A 19,953-nucleotide genomic window follows, 5' to 3' on the forward strand; every position below is an offset into this window, starting at 1 on the left:
CTCAAAGAGGAGCGGGAAGGAGTGGGGAGGAGAGGTACTGAGAACACTGTCCATTCCGTCCCTCAGAGCCACCCCTCTTCTAGCCGACAGAACCCTGCCCGGTGCAGCTGTCAAGTGGGGAGAGCTAGGGTTGGGGGTATTCCCCTCACCTTGTGGGGGGGGGCGTGTGACCCTATTCTGGCCAGTGACATGGAAGAAAAGCTTACTGGGGGCTTCAGAGGACGCCTTCCATCCTGATGAGACGGAGAAAGGAGAGGAAGTGCTGCCCACGCTGCCCATTGGCTCATGCCTTTGGGGGAGCAGAGGCGTCGCAGAGCAGCGGGCCGGTGGGGGTGGCCGGCGCTGACCACAGCTCACCTGTGAGCTTAAAGCAAGGAGCGGTGTGCAGACTGGGAGAGGCAGATGTGCACAGGTGGTAAGGGCAGGAGTAGACAGTCGGGAGGGACGGGCTTGGAAAGCTGGTTTGTGCTTTGTCTGCATTTGCTAATTACAGAGAGCAGTGCAGGGCGGTTGGGGTCACACGGGATGTGGGGACTGAAGGTCAGTTTGGGACTTCTTGTCCAAGATGTTCACGAACCAAGTGAATGCGTGTGTCTCCTCTCCTTCCCCAGAGCCTTGACACGACAGTGAATTTATCTTGTTTATGTGTACAGATCAGTGTCCGGGAGGGCCAGGAAGAGGACTAATAGACAGAGCCGGGCTGTCCGGAATACCAGTGAGAGGGCCCTGCCCAGACCCCGGACTGATTACATCGGAATCTCTGGGATCGTGCCCAGGGGACAGCATTTCAGCAATGACCCAGGTAAGCCCAATGCACAGCCACATCTGAGCACCACTGAACACACACGGGGGGGGGGGGGTACAGCGGAGGAGGGAGCCTGTGTGCCCAGAGGAGCCTGTGGGGATGCCGTGCCCAGAAACGTCAGGTAGGAAGGAGGGTGAGGGAGAAGGGGGCTGAAACAGGAGACCCCTGGGAGGTCTGTGCATGAACTAGCCAGCCCCTACCCTATGCCAAGCTCCAGGCACGGAACCTTCAGGACCCAGGCATTTCTTTCTCAGAAAGAAGGTCCTTCCAAAAACCCCGAACGCGCTGTCTGGAGAGAACTCGGGCCGCTCATGTGAGTGCTGGAGCCTCAGCCAGCCCCCTCGTTCTGACATTTAGGGGTTCCCCAGCATAAGAGCCAGCTCCCTGCCCCCACCCACAGTCTTTAAATATAAGAGGACAGCTGAGGGTCACCAGCCATGCAACAAAAGCCAAAAAGCTGCCGCAGGGGAACCAGTTCCAAGCTGTGGGAGAGATGGGGACAGAACCACAGGAAGTCATAGGACACATGTCAGTTCGAAAGCTCCAGAAATAGCCTGAGAAGCTATTCTCAGAGACACAAATAACCTCAGAAAAAAACTAAAAGCAAAAATAAGAAGAAGCGGTTGCCTCTGGGGAGAGGAATGAATTGAGGCCAGCAGGAGACCAGACTTTTCAGTACAATTTTTAAAACCACACGCGTGTATGACTGGTGATGTGGATCCTTAGGCTGTATGCATTCTATGCCGCTAATTGTGGGCGTTTAAAGAGAAGAAATCGGATCCCAGAGCAGTCCTTGTCCAACTTGAACGTGCTTATGGTTACCTTGGCGACCTTGTTAAAAGCAGATTCTGACTCAGTGCGGGGGTGGAGCGAGATGCACATCGTCCAAGCCCCCCAGTGGTGGCCATGCCACAGGTCTGAGTAGCAAAGCTGTGGGCTGCACTGCCCACCAGGTGGAAGCGTCTGAAATCCATCCCGCGGGTAACTGGGAACCGCAGGCTCTGTTAGGATGGCACGGCCTTCAGGAGGCCTTGAGCCACAGGGACAGATGAGAGTCGTTGCAAAACTCCAGGCGAGAGATAAGGGCCTACCTACGTCAGGCAGTGACGGGGGCGAGGTACTAGAAAGAGAGACGTGGCTAGGATACAATAAGTTGGGGAACGACTGCATGTGAAGGGTGAAGGCAAGCGGGACACCCCGCTTCCCAGCTGAGAGGGCGCTGGACCTCTAGAGATCCTGGGCGGGGGAGCCGCAGCCTGAGGGCCTGCGTGCAAGGGGCCCGTGGCACCTCCAGTGGCTGGTACTGTGAGCTGTCAGAAAACACCTATATTGGTCTCCGCCCTGGTTCCTGGCACCAAGTTCCTAAAACCCTTGCCGTTTCCTAAGTGACAACACAAGGAGTATCCTTGTTCTAATGTTTGTCTTTGACCCCGTCCCTGACACAGGGCTCCTAAAACCTTTGGAAATTTCTAAGTGATTAAAGTTTAGGGAGCATCTTGATCCTAATGAGGGGACTCTGGGTGGGCTCCTGGGTGGGGCTGTCACCAGAAAGACCAAGCCATCAGGAGAAGCTTGGAATTTTCAGCCCCATAGCCCGTCCTCCACAGGGGAGAGGGCCTGGAAATTAGAGTTATTCATTGGCCATGCCTGTGTGAGGAAGCTCCGTAAAGTCCTGATAGTGGAGGGTTCAGGGCACTTCCGGGTTGGGGCACACGTGGGGGTGCGGTGCGTGGAGAGTGGGCCCAGAGAGGGCGCAAGTGCTCCACCCCTTTCCCTCAGGCCTGGCCCTCTGCATCTCTGCATCTGGATGTTCACCTGGGTCCTTTATCACATCCTGTAATAAGCTGGGAAACAGGAAGTAAACTTGTTACCTTGAATTCTGTGAGCTGCTGCAGCAAATTAATCAGACCCCAGGATGGGGTCGTGGGAACCTTCAGTGTACAGCCGATTGGTCAGAAGCACAGCTGACAGTCTGGACTTGTGACCACATCTCAGGGAGAGGGGGCAGTCTGTGGGCCTGGGCCCTTAACCTGTGGGGTCTGATGCTCTCTCTCCAGTGTACAGTGTCAGGATTGACACCCAGCTGGTGTCACAGAAGGGCTTCGGGTGGGGAGCCCCCCACAAAGCTGGTGTCAGGAGTGTGCGAGGACAGGGCAGCACGTACAGCACCAAGTTTTTCCTACACGGTAATGCAGAGCATGAGCCCCGAAGGGACAGGAACTAGGAGGAAGTACTCCAAAGGCAGGAACTGCCCACCACGGGTCAATGTCAGGAGCACACCCAGGGCCTACGCCCAGCGTGGGTTCTGGCTGTCCAGGCAGCTCTTTTGCGCTGAGAGCCAGACAAGGGCCCTGGGACCACAGAACAGGCCTGTGCTCAAGGAGGTTGGACTCCATCTGTGGGCTGGGCTCAGAACAGCAGCTCACATGCTCCCCACTCGGGTGGTGAGGCCCAGCAGGGAGATGGGGGCACGCCCTGAGGATGGCTTCCATCCCTTCCAGGGAAGCTTACTGAGAATAGATGAAAGGCTACACGTTTGTGGTCTTGGGATAGTCACGTTTGTTTCATTTTTGTATACCTTTTCCTTGTGGAATGCTTTCTGTAAAATCTGTAATATGATTTGCTGTGGTATCAACAGAGAACAGGGAAGCAGCTGCCGGGGTCTGTGTGAGACGGTGGGAAATATCTCCCCTTGGTGAAGCGGCTCAGGCTGAGAGAAGCCACTCGGGCGGGTGAGGGGCCCCCAGAGCTGAACAAAAACGCCTGTGCCCAGGTCACTAGCCAGGGCTGCTGTGCCCATGGCAACGAGGAGGCCTGGGGGGTGGGCAGGGTGGAGGATGGGAGGCAGGGGGTGATATGAAGGGCTGGGGGAGGGGCAAGGGGGAGAGTGTGGCAGTGGGTCACAGGGCATTGGGTAACCCGCTCATGCAGGACCCACAGAACAGGCGTTTCCCCAGGTCTCCAGTGTGTCAGGGCAGCCAGGGTGCGGGTGGCGGGGGGGAGGGGTCTATTCTTCCCAACACCCTCCACCCCACACTTTCCAGTTTAAAAGCTCTTAAGCCTGTGACAGGCGGCCGCCATCATTATGGTCACCTTCCCATTTACAGAACGGGGGACTGGGGCTCCAGACAGCTCACCAGGTAAAACCCAAGGCCTGGAGGCCAGGATGTGGCTGGTCTTGGACTGGAACGAGGAGTCCTGCCTCCCAGAGCTGAGTCGTGCTCTCAGGGCAGCGGTGTCCCCACACGGGCTCTAAGCCTTGAGAAGCCACACTGAGGGGCGGGGGCAGGCCTGTCCCAGAGCGGCCTCTCGCCTCCCTCTCACGGCCCAGGCAGAGCAACCAAGGCCTGTCTGTGTCTGTGGCTGCAGCTCAGCCTCACTGAGCCCCCAAGGCCACTGTTGTCCAACCACAGCCGCCTCCTCCTGCGCTCAGTGCGTCACAAATGGCCAGACCTGCAGAGGCTGGTGGCCTGACAAGCCTCAGCTGGCCTCCCAGCTGCACCGAGACCCTCCCAGTCCGAGCTGCAGGCTGGTGCCCCTGCCCTGACCCTGGGGCAGTGCACATGCTCCTGGGGGCACAGTCTGGCTTCTACCACCATCCAGTCAGTCACGCCAAGCACAGGCCCCTTGAAACCTGGAGAAGCCCCACTGGGGGACCCTGCTCCCACCCCCAACCTGTGCCCAGCTCCGGGCAGGGTCCTTTTGCTGGTGTCATTTCCTGGTGACACCAGCCTTTGTGTGGGACTTCCTCATCACAAGGCCCCCTCTCAGCTGCTGGCTGCTGGCCGGGTTCTCAGCATTCTCACCAGCACAACCTCTACTCACCCCAGCTCAGGCCTCACCCCCTCCTCCCCCACTCACCTGGCAGTGGGCGTCCTGTGGTCTCACCCTAGTCCCGGCGCTGCCTGTGAGGACGCTGGGGTCTCACATATGCTCTCCCACAAGACAAGCAGCTTTCAGCTCAACTACACGTGGCAGCTGGTACTGGTTTCTATTCAGCAAATATTTACTGCACACACCTGAGCCTGGGCACCCACAGGGACTTCCCTTCCCAGCCGGTCACCACCTGCTGCCGTTGAGCCCTGAGGCGTCTGCACCAGCAGCATGTCACCAGCACCCCACCTTGTGACAGACACAGGCCCCAGAAGGCTCATGATACTGCACTCTATGTTGAAAGGAAGGTGACCTACTCTCCACTGGTGTCCCCAGGGCCCTAAGCAGTCTGTCACAGGTATGCTGTCACTCCAGAGCTGACACCACAGCCCACCCCATCCTGGTCATGTCTGGGTGCCCCCCTCTTTAGGACCCAGCCGTGACCCAGCTGTTTCATCAGGAAGAAAAGGCAGTCCTTCCCCAGCAGGAGAGGAAACCAGTTGAGGGGGTGGTGTCTGCCATGTGGCAGCAGCTGAGGGAGTCACAACAGCAGTTTTAACTGAGTTTGATTGCCACCTTGAGACCTAACTCCCTGTCAGACCAAAGCTGAGGCTTGCTTACTCCTCACGCACCCTCCTCCTCCACTGGCCATCCCGCCTGGCCACAGGGGCTTTCCCGGCCGCCTCCCCACACCACACCACCCCCAGCCCTCGCCTACCTCCCCACCAGACTGCTTCCTAAGGGCACAGAATGACTGTTTCTTTGGGAGCCCAGCTGCTTAGAGGCAGCATCCGACAGACAGGTATTTATCCCATTCCTGCTTCTATACAGTGAAATTGTGAGCAGACCCTCAGGGCCCCATCTGTAAAATCGGATAACACCCACTTCGCAGGTTGTGGGGCCTGAGCCACGGGCAAACAACGTCGCCCCTTAGTGGCTGAGGTCAGAATTGCCCAAAAGTCACACATGTGTTCTGGACTTGAGGGAAGGCGCTCAGAGAAGAGAAGGGGTGGTGAGTGTCTGGTGAGGGTCAAGACCACGGCTTCCGAGTGGCCATCTGGAAATATGGAAAAGGACTGTGGGTTCATCTTGTTTGGGACTTCTAAGTCGCTGGTTCGTTCCTCTACTTCATCGAATCTACCGTATTTGCCGGCGTATAAGACGATTTTTTGGCCCTGAAAAATATGCCTCCAAGTGGGGGGTCGTCTTATACGCCAGGTACACTTCAGATAGACTGCCCATAGTGCTTGCCCCGTGCCATAGTGGCCTCCCGATGCCCGCCCACTTCATTCCACATACCGTTCAGGCATCAGCAGCGCTGCTGGGTGTATGCTCGGCTGTTATGCGATTTTGCTGTTATGCGATTTTACCACACTCGCAAAATCGCACACAGCCGACCATACACCCAGTATGATAGCGCAAAATCGCGAATCGCGATTTATGTATATGTTTGATTACATACAGCCTTGTGACAGTTTTCCTGCATGTCATAAGCATTTGAATATAAATATAAATGTTGAAATCAAATCTGATATTGTTTTACCTTTTATTTGGTGTGTGGAAGGTGTGCAGAAGAGGGGGTAGTCTTATACGGCGAGTATATAACAAACTCTGTATTTTGAGTGGAAATGTTAGGAGGTCGTCTTATACGCCCAGTCGTCTTATACGCCGGCAAATACGGTACTCTTGATTCCCTCTCATGTATTCTTCATTTCAGTTATTGTATTCTTCATTTCAATTACTGTATTCTTCATTTCTGACTGGCCATTTTTTATGTTTTCTATCTCCATTTTTATGTTTCCTGTCTCTTTGTTGAACTTCTCACTGAGATCATTAAGCATCCTTGTAACCAGTGTTTTGAACTCTGATTCTGGTAGATTGCTTGTCTCTATTTTGTTTCATTCTTTTCCTGGAGCTTTGTTCTGTTCTTTCATTTGGGACATGTTTCTTTGTCTCCCCATTTTGGCAGCCTCTCTGTGTTTGTTTCTATGTATTAGGTAAAGCTCCTATGTCTCCCAGTCTTAGTAGAGTGGCCTGATGTCGTAGGTGCCCTGTGGGGTCTAGTGGCACAGTCTTCATGGTCACCTGAGCCACGTGCTCCAGGTGTGTCTTTTGTGTGGGTATGTGTGCCCTACTCTTGTAGTTGAGCCTTGGTTGCTGTTGGCACGTCAGTGGGTGGGATTGACCCTCAGGTTGTTAGGTTGTGAGGACTTGCTGTGACTACAGGGGAGGAGCTGTGGTTGAAAGACTGACCCTATAGAGCAGGATTTGCTTTAGCAGGGCTCTGGGGCCTGCTGAGTTTGCCCTATGGGTGTGATGTTTGTGGAGGTGGTTGGGTGGGCCTCTGGTGTGGTCTGAAGCTGGCCACCAGGTGTGATGGTCCTGGGGTCTCTCAGGAGGGCCTCTGGTGCAGGCCAAGGTCAGCCACTGCCTGTGTCCTGCCAGTGGCCACTTGGTATGAGCTACAAAGTGATCTGCAGATGGTTGCCACTTGTGCTGGGTTTGGAGGCACCTGGGAGAGGCTAAGCTTCAAGCTGAGGCCAGCTGCCACTAGTGCCGGGCTTGAGGCTGCTCAGCAAGAGGTGTGGGGCACGCCAAGATGCTGCTTGTTTGGGGTTTGTGAACCTTTGAGAGATTTTAGGAAAGTCCACAACCCAAGCCATTTGTATAGAAAAGCTGCTGGAAGTGGCTTGTGTGGGCTCACAAGTTGGGTAGGGTGGGGTCTCAGGGAATCACCAGGGTGGGGCCAACGGTGCTAGCCAGGTTGATGGAGACTGAGATATGGCGCCCACCTGTGTCTGCATGGCAGGAAAGAGGAGGGTTCAACAAAGGATCAAGTCTTTTGCCAGCACTTCTGTCTGGGAGACAGCTGCCCCTCCAGCCTTTGTCCTGAAGCCAGACAATTCAGTTTCTCCCCATATGTCCCTGGCACCTTTTGAGCTGCTGCCCCAGTGCTGGAGATCAGAGCAAGTGAGTCCATCAGCAGGTAAGTCTGTGCACAGACCCTTTAAGGGGAACACCTGGGACTGCAACCACCCTCTGTCTCACTCACCCACAATATCCACTGGTTTTTACAGCCAGAAGTTGTGGGGACCTCTCTTCCTGGCACTGGAAACCTGGGTTGGGGAGTCTGGTGTGGTACTGGGACCCCTTGCTCCTTAGCGGGGACATCCACAGCTGAGATATCCCTCCTGATTCTTAACCACCACATGTGTGTGGGGGACAAGGCTGATCTGTGTCTCTGCCCCTCCTACCAGTCTCGACTTGGCTTCTGTATGTCCTTAGCTGTAGGAGTTTTGTTCAACTAGACTTCAAGCAATTCTCAATGATTCTTTTCACTTTTTTTACTGTTCCTTTGATGCACAAAAGTTTTGAATCTTTCTTTTTTAAAGATTTTATTGGGTAATTGGGGGAGGGGAATAGCATTGGGTAATCAGGGAAAGGGAACAGACAAGTTGTTGTCCTTTTGTTCTTCAGTCTAGTTGTGGAGGACGTCGTTTCGCTGGCCCATGTTGGTATTATCACTGAGCTCTTCCTGGGTGAGGCAGATTGGTCATTGGCTACTGGACGGCCGCTCATGGCAGCTCTTGGCATCTCACACCACCTGCCAGCCACTTACTGTAGCTTATGGCAGCCCACTGCAGCTCCACTGCAGCCTACACTGTCGCCGGTGATTCACAGCAGCCCAGCTCCAGGTCGAGCTGTTGTTTACCATCTTAGCTGTAGAGGGCACAGCGTCACTGGCCCTAATGTGGGATCCAAACCGGAGCCCTGCTGCTCAGAACTAACGTCTCAAGCCAGCTCTTAACCAACGCGCCACTTGGCCGGCCCACAAAAGTTTTGAATTTTGATGATGACTAATTTATTTTTGTTTTAGTGTTTGTCCTTTTGGTGTCATAACTGGGAATCCACTGTCAAATCCAAGATCATGAAAATTTACCCCTATGTTTTCTTCTAACCATTTGATAGTTTTGTTCTTAAATTAAGTCTTTGATCCATTTTGAGTTAATTTTTGTGTATGGCGTGAGGTAAGGGCCCACCTTCATTCTTTTGCACAAGACTATCCAGTTATCCCAGCACCATTTGTTGAAAAGATTATTAGTTCCCCATTGTATGGTTTTGGCACCCTTGTTGAGATTAGTTGACCGTAGGTGTATGGGTTATTTTCTAAACTCTCAATCTATTCCATTGATCTATATGTCTACTCTTGTGCCAGTACCATGTTGTCTTGATGACTGGTGCTCTGTAGTAAGTTTCAAAATCAGGAAGTGTGAGTCCTCCTAATTATTCTTCTGTTTTAGGAGTGTTTTAACTATCCTGTGTCCCTGACATATGAACTTAGAATCAGCTTGTCAATTTCTACAGTGAAGTCAGCTGGATTCTGATAAGGGTTGCATTGAATCCCTTGATTAGTTTGAAAGTATCTTAACAATGTTGAGTCTTCTGATGCATGACTATGGAGTATGTGTCCAGTATTTAGATCTTCCTTAACTTTTTCAACAATATTTTGTAGTTTTCAGAATATAAGTTTTGCACTACTTTTGTTAAATTTATTTCTAAGTATTTTATTCATTTGGATGCTATTATGAATAAAATTGTTTTCTTGATTTTATTTTTGGATTGTTCATCACAAGTGTATAGAAACATAACTGATTTCTGTGCGTTCATCTTGCATTCTGTAGCTTTGCTGAACTCACTTATGACTTATAATCGATTTTTTAATGGATTCTTTAAATTTTTCTACATTTTTTATGTTATCTGCAAATATAGATAGTTTTAGTTCTTTCTTTGTGATCTGAATGGCTTACATGTCTTTTCCTTGCCTAATGACCCTGGCTGGAACCTCCGGACAAGGTTGACTAGAAGTGGTGAGAATAGACGTCCTGTTGTCGACCTCAGGGAGAAATCATCTGGTCTTTCATCATTAAGTATGACATTAGCTGTGGATTTTTCATAGATGCCCTTTATCAGGTTCAGGAATGTCCTTCTATTCCTAGTTTGTTGGGTGTATTTACTATGAAAGTCTGTTGGGTTTTGTAAAGTGCTTTTTCTGCATTTATTGAGATGATCGTGTGATTTTTTTTGCACTTCAGATTTATACCAGCTTTATTCTATTATTGTATTACTGTATTACTGTGATATTATAATTCCTAATAAGAAATATAGAATTGGTCTCCCTCCCCATTCTGGGCACAGAGCTCCAAAAACTCTTGTAACTTCCTAAGTGAGGAAAGTTATAACAGTCTTTTGTTGTGTTAATCAGGTGACTTTTGGACTGCACCTAAGGATAGAGCTGTTGCCAGGAGAACCAACCAAGTGATTAGAGGGTTGGAACTTTCAGTCCAACCCCGACCCCTTTCCTGAGGAGGAGAGACGGGCTGGAGGTTGGATCAATTGCCAATAGCAAATGATTAAATCAATTATGCCTATGTAATGAAGCCTCCATTTAAAAACAAAAACAAAAAACAAAAAAAAGGACTAGGCTCTGGGAGCTTCTGGTTTGGTGAACACCTGGAGATTCAGGAATAGTAGCATGCCCAGAGAAACCATGGAAGCCCTGGACCCCTTCCCACATACCTTGCCGTATGCATCTCTTCCATCTGGCTGTTCCTGAATTATATCCTTTTAGAATAAACAAGTAATCTAGTAAGTAAAATGTTTCTCTGAGTTCTGTGGGCTGTTCTAACAAATTAGTCAAACCTGAGGAGACAATCATGGGAACCTCCAATTTATAGCCAGTTGGTCAGAAGCATAGGTGACAATCTGGACCTGTGATTGGCATCTGAAGTGGGATGGGACTATAGGACTAAGGGCTTAACCTGTGGAATCTGGTGCTATCTCCAGGTAGATAGTGTAAGAATTGAGTTAATTGTGTGTGTGTGTGGGGGGGGCAAAACATCACACCTTGAAATTGGAATTCCAGTGATTGATTTTGAGTGTTAAACCAACCTTGCATCCCTGAGATGAATTCCACTTGGTCATGGTGTATAATTCTTTTTATATGTTGCTGGATTTGGTTTGCTATTATTTTGTTGGAAGTTATTGTATCCATATTCATAAGAGATATGGGTCTGTAAATTTTCTGCTGATGTCTTTGGGGGTGGAGGGGGTAATTCTGGTCTCATGAGTTGAGAAGTATTGTTTCCTCTTCTATACTTTGGAAGTTTGTAGAAAGCTGGCATTAATTCTACTTTGAATGTTTGGTAGAATTCAGCAGTGAAGCCATCTGAACCTGAGATTTTTTTTTGTGGTTAGTTTTTTGATTACTTATTCAATCTCTTCACTTGTTATAGATCTTTTCAGATTGTTCATTTCCTTCTGTGTGTGTCAATTTTTGTTGTTTGTGTCTTTCTAGGAATTTGTCTATTTCATCTAGGTTAGCTAACTTATTGATGTGCAAGTATTCATACTATTTCTTTATAATCTTTCTTATTACTGTAAGGTCAGTAGTAGTAACCCCCCTTTCATTTCTGATTCTACTAATTTGAGTTTTCTCCATTTTTTTTTAACTCAAACTAGTTAACAGTTGTCAATTTTGTTGATCTTTTCAAAGAACCAACTTTTGGTTTCTTTTGATTTTTATCTCTTATTTTTCTATTCTCTATTTTATTGATTGCATTATAATATTTAGTATTTCTTCCTTCTGCTTAGTTTAGTTTTAGTGCAGTCTTTTTCCAGGGCCTTTGGTGGAAAAAATTGAAGTCTTTCTTCTTTCATAAAATAGGCATTTACAGGTGTACATTTCCCTCGAAGCACTGTGTTAGCTATGTCTCATATGTTTTGGGGTGTTGTATCTTCATTTTTTATCAACTCAAAATATTTTCTGATTTTCTCTTTTATTTGTTCTTTGACCCACTGGTCACTTAGGAAGCCTGTTATTTAATTTCCATATATTTATGGGTTTCTCAAATTTTCCCATTATTGATTTCTAATTTTATTCCATTATGGAATTATAGAAGATACTTTCTATTATTTCTATCCTTTTAGACTTATTGAGGTTGAGTTTATGGTCTAACATATGACCTATCCTTGAGAGTGTTCATGTGCAATTGAGAATAATGTATATTCTTTTGTAGTTTGGTAGGATGTTCTACAGAAAGATGCCTATTAGGTTTAATTGCTTTATAGTGTTAAGTCTTGTATTTCCTTGTTGATTTTCTGTCTGGTTGTTCTATCCATTATTGAAAGTGGTGTATGGAAGTCACCAGCTATTATTGTTGAATTGTCCCTTTATCTGTCAGTTTTTGCTTCATGTATTTTTAAGTGGAGCTCTGTAATCAAGTGCATATATATTTATTATAGTTATATTTTCATGCTATATTGTAATATTTGTATAATTTTTTAACCTTTTCCTTTCAATCTATTTTTGTCTTTGAATCTAAAGTGTACCGCCTATAGTCAACAAACAGTTGGATCATAGTTTTTCTTTAACCAATCTGACAATCTTTGCCTTTTGCTTGAATTGTTTAGTCCATTCAAATTGAATGTTATTATTGATATAATTTGATTTATGTCTGCCATTTCACTTTTGTTTTCTATATGTCTCATCTCTTTTGTTTCTCTCTCTTTCTCCTTTACTGAGTTTTTTTGTTTGCTTGTTTTTGTTTTGCACTGAGTGAATATTTTCTAGTGTAGCACTTCAATTTCATTAATAATATTTTCACTATATTTTTTAGTTTTGGGGGATTTGTTTGTTTTGTTTTTTAGTGGTTTGTTCTAGGGTTTCCCATATACATCTTAACTTATCAAAATCAGCTTCAGGTTTATACTCACTTAATACCAGTAATATATAGAATTGTTGTTCTTATGTAGCTCTAGTCTCTTTTTCTCACATTTATGGTATTATTTTTATACATAGTACATCTATTAATGTTAGAAACCCAACAGTACATTATTAAAAGTCTTACTTATTCATCTGTAGCCATTTTCTTAGCCGATACAGCTTTTCCCAAGGCATATCCTTGATTCCATGAGTTGGGGTTTGGCAGAAGTCACCTAAAGCCCTCATTTCTTGACCACACTTGCCTGAGTCTTAGCCTCAGCAACAGGCATGAAGGGGCAAGACGGGAAATGCTGGGCTCTGTCCCTGCCTGGAAGAAAGATCTCTGGCTGGGAGCTGGGGGCGGAAGAGGGAGCATTTTGGTTCAAATACCACAGGCTCTCTCCTTTCTTACTGAGTTTACATAGATTTTCTTGAAAAGATGTTTCTTCATTTGTTCTTGGGACCATTTCCAGAGGCTTTACATTTTTTAAAATAATTTTACCGGTTTCACTGGGGGGGTAGGTCCATTGTCTATTATGCCGGAAGTCAATAAATCCTTCCAATACACACTTGATTGCTATTAACAACAGACCTTTACGATACCATCTAAGCTATCAGCTATCATTTACCTATCCAGTAATAAGCAATAGACTCATTCTGTTTTCCTTGCCTGATAATCAACTTTTTTGTATTTGGGGGCCAAATGACATTCCCTTTAGTAGCTTTTCTTTTAACTACTCTTACCTCTAAAGATGCTTGTGATGATGTTCTGACCCTCTTGTGCCATTAGAGACTACTCATGTCAAAAAAAAATTGAGGGCTATAATGAGGCCCACGGACTCGGGTGGAATCTGTGTCGATGGTTCAGAAATTTCATTCTCAATTTCGAGCACCCAAAAAAGTATCACCACTCCAAGTATTACCAAGCCAACCTAGCGCCCAGATATTTGTTTCTGTTACTGTTCCCCAGTAAAAATAACTAGAGCTCCTTAGAGAAATGGCTGATTCCAGGACTGGGGCAGAAAATATACAAGATGAGCCTGCAGTGCCAGAAAAGTAAGGAAATGCTAAAAAACAAAACAAACAAAAAACCGTTACAATTATGGGTACACAGGAGCCAACTAAAGGCACTTCCAATAGCCAAAGCTAGAACAACCTGAGAAGAAAAAAACATAGTATTAGACTATATTCCAACATATAGAATAATTACCAATACATTCATTCTGCTCTCAATAACTGAATAAATGATTAAATGGAGAAGTACCTTCCAGATTCCTAGGCATCTCAGGCTGTCTCCAGGCTGACCTGAGAGGCAGGGAGGGCTGTCCCTACTCTACAGAAAACAAAACCAGCTCAGAGACAGGAGGATAGAAAGGGTGACAGAGACCTAATTGGGTAGCTGGATTTTCTGGTGACGCGGACGCCTTTGCTCTGCCCTTCAAAGCAGACGCCACTTCCAGGCATCAAAATATTCTCTCCAGAGCTGGATATTTCCCCTAAGTGATCCCCAACCCCAGGAAAACAGCCGTGTCCCCTGTCCCCTCCCCCAGGCACTCTGCTTCACTTGCCAGTCTTCTGCAAGGGGTGGGAAGGAGGCCCCACTGTCCTCTTTGAAGCACTTACCCTCGGGAGTCCCTTATCTGGATCAAGACCTCAGATTTGAGACACAGGATCCTTATGGGCCCCCCACTTCCAATGGTAACCCACCCCACACCAAAATAATTCTCCCAGCCCAGCCTGAGACTTGGGCCTCGAGACCCCCATCCTGGTCCCCTGGACCTTAGTGGACACCTGCTGTGCCAGGACCCAAATGCTGCCCGATTTGGCCCCACGCCACGGAACCCCAGCAGCATGTTTACATGTGCGGGCACCCCTGCTGTCCAGCTGGCAGCCCTGCCCAGTTTCCCTGGCTCTAACCACTCCTGTCTGCCCTGGGGTCAGTTTGGGAGTGGAAGAAAATGAAACCCTCAGCATCGCCCGCAGCCAGCGCCTCTATCGAAGCATCCTACGGCGCCAACCCCCGGCAGCGCCTGGGCAATGGTGCCACCTGGTGGCTAAAAATGAAACTGCCGCTAAGGATTTCCTGAAAAGAGCCCTCCCGACACATAGTCGTCAATGAACAAACGTGGAATGAGTGCCTACTGTGTGCAGCACATCTGGAAAACAGAGACAGGAAGCAAAGCCATCGTCCTAGAGGAGCCTGCAGTCTAGCGGGAGGTAGAAGCAGAAACTATTTCAGCACATGTGAAACTTGAAACAAAGCAGGAAGGCGTCTTGGAAGAGCGTGCAGGGTGACCTGCAGAGTGGCGGGTGGGCACTCAGCCACCAGGAAGGGCAGGGGCTGCAGGAATGGAAGGAGGTGTGGTTGGGGCCCTGGGGGCGGATCTCTGCTCCTGATGGAGGGCAGACGGTTGTGAAGTGGATGGCAGGTCCGAGGGCTGTGGGACCCGCCCTCCTGAGTCTGCATGTGAATGAGTGTCCTGAGGGATGTCAGAAATGGCCCAGGCAGTGGCCTGCGAATTAATTCAGCAGAAAACACCGAGCTGCTTGCGCACAAGGGGTGAGCTCAGTAGGGCTTCTGCTAGGAAAAAGAAGGCATGGGAGTCCCATGGTCACAGGTTGTGAAAGCCCAGATTGAAGAATTTGGGCTGATGTCCCACTGGAGGAGGGACAATGACAATCTCAGAAGGGTCTGGCCTGTAGCATTTCCCAGTTTATGACCTTGGCGCACCCACTACCATCACCATCGCCTAGGACAGCACATCTGCAACGTGTTCCTTTCGGTGAAACCCTATTTGGGTCACAGTAGCACAGCCACATATCAACACTAAGTATGAGCCACTTAGGATGCACCTGTCTGTCCCCACCAGACCCTCTCCAATGGTCCAGCCCCTCCCCTCCACAGGTAGCTAGGGAGCTCCCCCTGTGTGCCAGCCACCACTCCAGGGGCTAGGGCCCAACCATGAACGGATCCTCCTCGTTCTATTGGAAGGAGAAAAGCACTACACAACAGTCACAATAAATCAGGAAATTATAGTATGTTCGACGGTGACAGGGCTCTGGATAAAGCCAAGTGGGGTGGGTCCAGAGCTGGAGGCGAGAGTGCAGTGTTACATCAGGAGGGCAGAGCAGGCTTCACCTAGGAGACTTTTGAGAAACGACTAGAAGATGTGGGAGTGACCAAATGGACGTCTGGGTGAGTCGCTTTCCTGGCAGAGGCGACAGCCCTGTCATGGTGGTGAGTGTGGCCAGAGCAGACGAGGGCGCAGGTGAGAAGGTCAGGCAATCCAGAGACCAGAGAGGTCCATGTTGTCCTAGAACCTGGTGATGCCAGAGTCAGAAGGGGTCTCGGAGACGGTGGGATAACCCACAACTGGCTGGACAGATGAGAAAATGAAGTGGACTGGGCAGGGGCACTTCGCCAAGGGGCACTGGAAAGGAGCTCGGTTCCCGGACGGCATTTCGCAGACCCACTCTTGCTGGAGCGCTGGGCCCGTGCAGGTCTGTGCTCTTCACTTGTCTCCAGGAAGGACGGGCCTGGTGGCCACCGCAGTAGGGCTGCGGCAACATTTTCCACCAGGGGGCGCTGGCCCCACACGCAGCTTCTCCCTGCACCCGGGAAACTGCCTTCACGGCCTCACCCCATGTGACCCTGACCCCAACGCTCCCCGTGTTCCTTCCAGCCGTGCTCGCCCCTTGTCAGTGTCTCTCTCCCTTCCCTCTGCCCCCAGTCTTGGGGTGGGAAGCCCAGCCAAAAAGAGCCCTAGAAAGGGGACCCCAGCCTGGTTTTGAGGGGCAGAGTGGGAGCAGATGAGGGGCTGGGAGTGGGTGGTGTGGAGCGTGACAGTCCCAGTGCGGTCTGTCCCTCTCCCTGGGGGCCGGCTCTGGCTCTTTCCTGATGTGTTGCCGTTGCGGGGTCCCCAGGCAATGAGGCAACGGGGGGTGGGGGGGCGGCGGGCAGCGGGGAGGCGGCTCCGGCAGAGACAAGGTCCAGGCCAGAGAGAGGCGTCTACAGTGCCTGGGAGGCCCTTTCTGGGCCAGAGCCACTCCGTACAGCTTCGTCACGGGGTTTGTCACCTCCCAGCAGCGCCAGAGAGGGTCGGGGGTGGATTTCCGGTGCTCCCTTCTCGCCCCTAACTCCTGGATGTCTCTGGGTGAGAGCGTGCGCGGACTCCACCCACTGACCAGCTCTTGCCTCACCGGTTCCCATGCGGCTGGGGGTGGGGGTGCTGCTGCCCCTCACCAGCCCTGCGTGTACCCAGGCTACACCACTTGGCACACACACCCCACTGGCAGAGAGAAGACAGTGCAGGGTGACCCCCCACACACCCCCACCCCAGCCCAGAGCTCCACAGGCTGAGGGGCAGGTAACCAGGACCAGGTGACGCAGGCAGAGGGCCACCCAGAGGCCCTCGCCCCACTGCCCTCCAGCACTCTCTTCTCCTGGGCCTCGCCCTAAACCCCCAAACCTGAATGGTAGAGGGCAGTGGGAGTCCCCCGCTGACCAGGGAAACAGGCCCCGCCCCTGAACTTTGGTCTTGCTCAGTAGCTGGCCTGAGGCCAAGAATAAGGTTTCCCGTCTCCCATGCAGGCTTCCTGCTGGCTGTGGGCTGGGAAATCCCGGGGGCTGAACTCAGCACTGCCAGGCCAGACAGGGCGCTCTGTGCCCTCCTGCAGGCAGAGAGGCTGCCAGGGGCAGAGGGTAGGGCTGAGGGCACTAGGGAAAAGGGCTGGGGCTGGGCAGGGCATAGCAAGGACCAGGGACTGGGGGTGAGAGAGGGGGCTGGGGAGATACCCCGGACTGAGCAGGGGGCAGAAGCCCAACAGGGAGAGAGGTGACCCCACTCACCTCTCCACTTTTGGGGTATAGAGGTTTTATCACTATCTGCCAGCTCTGGAGAGGGGCTGGGGACTGTGGAGGAGAAGAGGGGGCTATGGAGGAGAGTACAGGAGGGAGTGGGGGCTGTGGGAGAGAGTGGGGGTGGGGACACCAGATTGGTCTGTCAGGAGCAGAGTGGGCGCTGCCAGCCCAGGAGGAGGGCTCGTGCTGGGCTGAGGTGGAGGCGGAGACAACTGGCAAAGCCCTGTCTCCCCCACGTGCTGGGAGGTGGCAGTCCCTCCGCCCAGTCGCTGAGGTGGAGAGTCCGGAATGGAAGAGAAGAGGGAGTGGAGTGAGGGGTGCCCATGAGGCAGACAGCAAAGCCCGCAGGCAGAGAGGGCAGCTGATCCAAATGGTGCTGTGTGTTGGGGTGTCTATTCTTGTCCTCATTCCCTAGAGGGCTCACCGGGGCCCTCACAACAGCCGTGCCATGCTTCCCCCGGCACTCCCGCTGTGGGTCAGGGGACCATGCCCAGAGCCCAGCCCAGGGCAGCAAGTCTCATCTTCCTGGCAGTGAGCACATCCCCCCCAAATCTCTGTCCCTCTTCTGCAGCTAAGTGCCCCTCCGGGCCCAAGCAGGCCCCCTCCTCCTCTGCTCCCTCCTCCAGGAAGCTCTCTTGGATTGAGCCCTCTGCAGCTACTCACTCCAGGGCTCCTCTTGCTCACCAGGGAGCAAACACCCTTTTTGTTTCTGGGCCTTGGCAGGCGGCCCTATACGTCTTCTCAGCACCGTGTTTACCAGGGTGGGTCTCAGGCCCCTCCCACTAGAAGCAACCCAGGGCAGAGACCTTGTGTCAGGTCACAAGCCAGTCCTCAGGGAAGGGGTTGGGGTGCTGCCAGCGTTTGCACAGCACAGAAGCCTAATTAGATACCCCCCTTCTCCATGCACCCGTCTAAGCCGACCTTCGCACCTTCCCTCCCCCCACTTTCTTCTCAAGCCTGAGCCGTCAGCTTCTCCCAACTCCCCATCCTTTGTCAACAGTCCGCCCTACCCAGAGAGAAACCTGGCGTCTCCTTTCACTCTCTCCTCTGACAGCCCAGATACAGGCTCTTACCAAGCGCTGTCTTTCCTGGGGCTCTGGCCCCAGTCACCTCGTTCCATTTCAAGTCAACAAGCGTTCTTGAGCCTGTTCCAGGGCCTGGCCGATGTCAGGAGCTGGTATACAAAAGGTGACTAAGACGAGGCCTCGCCCTAGGGGTGTCACGGCAGTCAGTCAGACTGAGGTGTCCTCCTGGGAGAACAGAGATTTGGAATCAGAGATGAATGTACTCCCGGGGGTAAGGAAGGCCGCCTGGACTGTTTCCGGTTGTCCTTCCTAGAACAGATGAAGTGGTGGCCCACCAGTGACGCCCGAGTGACCCACCAGGGACTGGCCAGGTGGCCGTGCACCATTTTCCGAGTCTGTGTCTCCTCAACAACCACATGGGCACGACAGAAGCCCTTGCAGGATTCGCTGTGACAATAGCCAGCACTCCGTGGGCACCAAACCGTCCTCTGTGTGTTGTAGTTATGTATTGTGTCATTGTGTCCTGGCAGCCGCCCTAGAAGGTCGGTGACATTATCATCCCTATTTTGAGATGAAGAAACTGAGGCTCAGAGAGGTTGGGTAGATTGTCCAATTCTGCCCGACTGAAAAGGATGGCAGCCAAGACTTGAAGCAAGACAGTGTTTCATAACCAACCCTACTCACCCATGCAAGCCTATCTTCAAAATAATCATAATAATAGCTAACTTTTTTTTTTTAACTCTACCCTGTGCCAGGCTCTCTGTCAATTCCTTTCCTTGCATTTAATCCTTTGCCCAATCTTGAATGGCAGATGTGGTCATATTATGAGAAAACTGAGGCTCGGGAAGGTTAAGCAACGTCCACGGTCACACAGCTGACACCTGAGTCTGCCCAGCACCTGCCGTGGCTCAGCCTGTCTGGTCACCTCCCTGACAGTCACCACGCAGTCACCATGCGCCCTCCCTTCTGGCTTTGTTAATCTTCCCAGCACTCTCCACTCTGCCTCTGACTTGCGCCCTCCCCTCTTCCATCCCTGCCCAGGGCCAAGGCCCAACGCAAAGCCCACCGTCCTGGGAAGCTCTGAGTGCTCACTCGCTCACTCCAGCGTCCCCGCCTCGCCTCTTCCAGACGGCGTGGAGCATGTCTTTAGCATGTATTTTGGCACTTGACCATATTTAATTGACAGTGTCATCATCTATTATTTGGCATTGTCTTCTAATTAAGTAATTAGAAATCTTATATCTCCAACCAGAGGACAGAAATTCATTGAGGGCAAAGACTTGGCCTTTCCCTCCACCTGTTCTGTCTCCCTTGTCAGCTCGCAGAGGGCTGGGCACACAGCAAGCGCTCCAAGAAACGGGGGGCTCGGAGGGCGTGGCAGGCTGTCAGTCACCTTCACATCTGACCACTGGACATGTACCTCATGGCCGCTGGTTCCCTGGGCTGGGTGCAGCCTAAGCCTCATGGAAGGCAACTTCCCCTGGTGCCTCTCGACCCTTCCCTCCTCAATCCCGGGTTTCTGGGAGCCAGGGGTCCTTTGAGGACACAGCAGCCAAAGAACAACTTGACCCGCCATCCCCACTGGCAGCACCAATTCCTGCCCCGACCCCCACCCCCCACCCCCTAC

The 19,953-nt window shown here is 51.0% G+C and overlaps 1 long non-coding RNA gene across 1 annotated transcript in view; it reads left to right on the top strand.

Annotated features, from left to right (window-relative positions):
- Positions 1-299: 299 nt before the first annotated feature.
- Positions 300-19,953, top strand: part of LOC109377785 (uncharacterized) — a 25,663-nt gene continuing 6,009 nt past the window's right edge. The window contains exon 1 of the long non-coding RNA XR_002122935.1: positions 300-802. This is a non-coding gene — a long non-coding RNA (uncharacterized LOC109377785). The remainder of the gene's footprint in view (positions 803-19,953) is intronic.

This window comes from Hipposideros armiger, unplaced genomic scaffold (assembly GCF_001890085.2).
Source record: "Hipposideros armiger isolate ML-2016 unplaced genomic scaffold, ASM189008v1 scaffold_1553, whole genome shotgun sequence".
Taxonomy (NCBI): Eukaryota; Metazoa; Chordata; class Mammalia; order Chiroptera; family Hipposideridae; genus Hipposideros; species Hipposideros armiger.